The 5,438-nt window shown below is 44.1% G+C and overlaps 1 long non-coding RNA gene across 1 annotated transcript in view; it reads right to left on the bottom strand.

Annotated features, from left to right (window-relative positions):
* Positions 1–1,118, bottom strand: part of LOC120883524 — an 8,057-nt gene extending 6,939 nt beyond the window's left edge. The window contains exon 1 of the long non-coding RNA XR_005725802.1: positions 1,076–1,118. This is a non-coding gene — a long non-coding RNA (uncharacterized LOC120883524). The remainder of the gene's footprint in view (positions 1–1,075) is intronic.
* Positions 1,119–5,438: the final 4,320 nt, after the last annotated feature.

Below are 5,438 nucleotides of genomic sequence, written 5' to 3'. Positions count from 1 at the left end.
TATTGTCACCCTGCTTATTTAACTTATATGCAGAGTACATCATGAGATACGCTGGGATAGAAGAAGCACAAGCTGGAATCAAGATTGCCGGGAGAAATATCAATAACCTCAGATATGCAGATGACACCACCCTTATGGCAGAAAGTGAAGAGGAACTAAAGAGCCTCTTCATGAAAGTGAAAGAGGAGAGTGAAAAAGTTGGCTTAAAGCTCAATAAAAAGTTGGCCTAAAGCTCAGAAAACGAAGATCATGGCATCCGGTCCCATCACTTCATGGCAAATAAATGGGGAAACAGTGGAAACAGTGTCAGACTTTATTTTTGGGGGCTCGAAAATCACTGCAGATGGTGATTGCAGTCATGAAATTAAAAGACGCTTACTCCTTGGAAGGAAAGTTATGACTAACCTAGATAGCATATTAAAAAGCAGAGATACTACTTTGCCAACAAAGGTCCATCTAGTCAAGGCTATGGTTTTTTCATTGGTCATGTATGGATGTGAGAGTTGGACTGTGAAGAAAGCTGAGCGCCAAAGAATTGTTGCTTTTGAACTGTGGTGTTGGAGAAGACTCTTGAGAGTCCCTTGGACTGCAAGGAGACCCAGCCAGTCCATCCTAAAGGAGATCAGTCCTGGGTATAAATTGGAAGGACTGATGCTAAAGCTGAAATTCCAATACTTTGGCCACCTCATGCGAAGAGTTGACTCATTGGAAAAGACCTTGATGCTGGGAGGGATTGGGTGCAGGAGGAGAAGTGGACGACAGAGGATGAGATGGCTGGATGGCATCACCGACTCGATGGATGTGTTTGAGTGAACTCCGGGAGTTGGTGATGTACAGGAAGGCCTGGTGTGCTGCGATTCATGGGGTCGAAAGAGTCGGACACGACTGAGCGACTGAACTGAACTGAATGTCCTTACTATTCCCTGTTATCACCATACTGATGCTGCTTATGATTGCTCCATGTATTGTCAATTGTCTAACCTGTTTTGTCTCTGCCTAGGTCAACAAGCTACAACATGCAATGCCAGTTCAACAAGAATATATAAAACAGTCGACCATGGAAAATGTCACTCACCTGTAGATGAACACTGCTATAAGGACTCTGAGGCTTGAGATTAGCAAGAGGGGGAGGCCCAAAGGCCCTCACTGTCCCAGTTCAGCAGGAAGTAGCCAGAGAGACCTCAACACACCTACTGCCAAAGAATTGGGCCTCCCCTCTCTTGAGCAGGGAATGTTAGGTACGTAGAATAGGAAAAAGGAGTCCAAAATAGTAGTAGCTAGAAGACAAAGAGGAAAAAGCCCACAAAAGTAGAACAAGGCAGGTCCAAGGACGAGAGTGAGAATTTCAGGTGAAGCAAAGAGGCCTCCAGGCTAGCCCAGTTTACATAGGGCAGACTCAGAGGAAGGAGAAAAACAGAAAAAGAGGAGCCAAAATTGAGCCGCACTTCTTTTGGGTTGGCCTGCCCTCATGCCTTGAGGAAGTATTTTCCTTTGCTTGCCAAATAAAACTGAGCTGTAACCGAAAACAAACAAACAAAAAAGTAAAACTCATTCTAATTTCATGAAAGGTAGAAGCTGGATAAAAGGCATCTGCAAGTGTTCAGGGATCTTTGAGGCCTTGGTTGCTGGCCATGTTCCATTTTTAATTCTTCAAAGATTATATTTACAGGTGACACATGACCTAAATATACCTTGTTAAAAGTTTGTTTTTTAAAGTTTATTTATCTACATTAATTTAAGATAGTAACCAATTTGTCTGTATCATGATGTAAAGTTTAATGGGGGGAAAAAAAAATTTTAGCTGGGATCCATCTGAAATCATCTGGCGTCTCCACGTGGCCGTCTTGGGAGCGCCAGTAATGACCTGAGTGAAAGTTGCCTGCATGCTCAATCACGTTTGACTCTTTCTCAGTTCCATGGAGTGTAGCCCACCAGGCTCCTCTGTCCGTGAAATTCTCCAGGCAAGAATACTGGAGAGGGTTTCCATTTCCTCTTCCAGGGCATCTTCCCGATCCAGGGATCGAACCCGCATCTCCTGTGTCCCTCCATTGGCAGGTGGATTCTTTCCCATTATGTCATCTGGGAAGCCCATGAGTGAAGGTTACATTTTTTAAAAAAACCTTCTTCTTTTTCAGAATCAGAGGATAAATGCTGATGTTTCATAATGGTCTCTCTGAATTCCTCCAGAGATTTACCCTTTGAGGGTGCAGTTAGGAATCTCACCAAGGTTAAGGCAGTCTGTTTGGCACCATGATCTGCTGGAGCATTTCCTTTCACTTCCATATTATCTTTTTCACATGAACCGAGGCCCTTATAAGAGCTACTTATCTAGGCAACAGGAGAAACTCAAGTTCTTTAGGTTGTAGTTCATTTTAAAATTATTTATTTGGCTGTGCTGGGTCTTAGTTGTGGCATGTGGGATCCCTCGCCAGGGGTCAAACCCATTTCTTCTGCATTGACAGGCATTCTTTACCACTGAGCCACCAGGGAAGCCCACATGATGGGTACATACCTCTAAGTATTGAAAGCAGGGACTAGAAAAGCTATTTTCGAGTATTTACATGACTGAACACACACCCCATGTTCACAGTAATATTATTCACAAGAGCAAAAACGTAGAAGCAACCCAACTGTCCATCGGCAGATGAATAAACAATACAGTATACAGTGGACTATTATGCTGTGCTGTGCTCAGTCACTTCAGTCGTGTCTGATTCTTATGTGACCCCATGGACTGTGGCCCACCAGGCTCCTCTGTCCATGGAGCTCACCAGGCAAGAATACTGGAGTGGGTTCCTGTGCCCTCCTCCAGGGGATCTTCCTGACCCAGGAATTGAACCTGTATCTCCAGCATCTCCTGCATTGTACGAAGGTTCTTTACCCACTGAGCCACCTGAGAAGTCCCACAGTGGAATATTATCTGGCCTTAAAAAAGGAAGGAAAAATTCTAACACACGCTACACATGGATGAACCTTGAGGACATAATGCTAAGTTTAATAAACCAGTCACAAGAGGACAAACACTGTATGAGTCCACTTACATGAGATAATTAATGCAATTCATAGAGACAAAGAATAGAATGGTGCTTGCCAGAGACTGGAGAGAGAAAGGAATGGTGAATTACTGCTTAATAGGTACAGAGTTCCTGTTTTTCATCTTTTCAAGATGAAAAGAGTTCTGGAGATGAATCATAGGGATGGCCACACAACAATGTGAATGGACTCAATGCCTCTGAAGTGTACACTTGGTTATGATAGTAAATTTTATGTTATGCATATTTTATAACAAAATTTTTTAAATGTAAAAAATGTACATGAATGTTCATAGCAGCTTTGTTTGAAATAGCCAAAAACTGAAGATAAACTATATACATATTCTATAATGATGAATGGTTAAACAAAAAGGAAGAAACTATTGATGCATTCAACAACTTGGAAAGACATCAAGGGTATTATGCTGTAATCTCCAAAGGACATGTAACTAATTCCATTTACATAACATTCCCCAAATGACAAAATTTTAAACACAGAGAACATATTAGTGGTGGCCAAGGGTTAGGAATGGTGGAGGAAGACAGAAGAGGGAGAAAGTGACTCTTAAGAGAAAGCATGAGGGATCTTTGTGATGACGGTTCTACCATGATTGTGGTGGTTACAGAAATCCACACGTGATAAAAACTGTATAGAACTACATACAGACCCACATGACCCCCACCCCACGAATGCATGTAAACTGATAGAATCCAAACGAATTCTGTGAATTTTGTCAATATGTACAAGGGTTTTGATACTGTATTATAGTTGACTCTTGAACAACATGGGTTTGGACTGCATCGGTCCACTCATATGCACAATTTTTCAATAAACATTGTCGTACTACATGATATGCTTCCTTGGTGGCTCAGTGGTATAGAATCCGCCTGCCAATGCAGGGGATGTGGGTTTGATCCCTGGGTCGGGAAGATCTCCTGGAGAAGGAAATGACAACCTGTTTCAGTGTTCTTGCCTGGGAAATCCCATGGACAGAGGAGCCTGGCAGGCTACAGCCCATGGGGTCACAAAAGAATGGGACATGACTTAGCGACTAAACAACAAAATCATGATAGGCAACTGACCAAATCCATGGATATGGAACCATGAATTCAGAATACGACTATGGGACCTGAGCACCCATGGATCTTGGTATCCACGGAAGGTCCTAAACCCATCCTCTGTGGCTACTGAGGGATGACTGTAGAAGATGCTACCATTGGAAATACCTGGGTGAAAGGTGCAGGAGCCCTTTCTGTACTATTTCTGGAGCTCCCTATAAATCTATCATTATTTTAAAATAAAAGAAAAAACAAAGCAGAACCTGAATGCTTGGCTATGGGTCAAATTCCCTTGTAATCTGAGCTGTCCATCATGAACTGGGTGCCCTCTACTCTTGCTGTATTATCTTCTCTCTTCAACCCCCACCTACAGCTTCACGGTAACTTCCATGCGACCAGGTGCCTGAAGAACAAAATTCTTAGGTTCTGCAAGGTATGCAGGCATGGCCTAAAAGGACACAGCTGCACAACATTCCACTTTGGGAAAGCTCTGAGGAACAGCGGTGGAGGAAAATCCTCTCAGTGGACAGAACTTTGAGCAGTGCACTTGGTTGTTCATTTTGCCCGATCAGATGTATAGATCTATACTTTTTCATGGACCATGGCTAATGGCTGGGCTGGATGATCAGGTACTTGAAAGGTGTGGGATTAGAAAATTCAAGGAGATGTGGGGAAGAGGGTGTGGACAGACTTCTCTAATTTGGCACAGAATGTGAACTTAATTACGTTCCATATGAATGCTTACCAAATAGGAGGATTTTAATGAGGTGGACAGAATAACCCACCTGGGAATGTCAGTCTGCTTCCTCCCCCAGCCAAATGGACTCCAGGGCAATGCACTAGGGATGGAAGTTATGTTTGAGCTCAACAACACAGACTTTCCCTTACTAGGGCCAATATGGCTATAGCCACTGCCGAGCGTTCAATATCCTAACAGCAGAGACCAACACTGAGCCCTCACTATGACAGAACACCCCGAAGGATCAGGCAGCTAACTTGTTGCAGACTGACCACATCGGGCCAGTTCTACTAAGAAAGGAGCAGCCCCTTGCTCTGACACTCTGGATATGGATTGGTCTTCATCGCCCGCAGTGCTTCTCCCAAATCCAGAGCGTTGCTGGAGTTGGCTATGAATGGCTTTTTTATTCTTCCGTGTGCACCATTCCCCGCTTCGACCTTCACTTAGACCCTGCTCCGTGCTCGTCCGTACCTCTCATTTCGGTATGGGAAGAGTCCACAGCATCAGCTTCATTCAGTGAGAGGATTCTGTCAGCGGTCCACGCCGCTCGCGGCTCTTTAGATCCCGAGGGTCCCGCGGGGAGGAGACGGCGCGCCAGCCCTGCCCAC

Source organism: Oryx dammah, unplaced genomic scaffold (assembly GCF_014754425.2).
Source record: "Oryx dammah isolate SB20612 unplaced genomic scaffold, SCBI_Odam_1.1 HiC_scaffold_25, whole genome shotgun sequence".
Lineage (NCBI taxonomy): Eukaryota > Metazoa > Chordata > Mammalia > Artiodactyla > Bovidae > Oryx > Oryx dammah.
The sequence above is the reverse complement of the archived record's forward strand: the minus strand, read 5'-3'. Positions and strand labels throughout refer to the sequence as shown.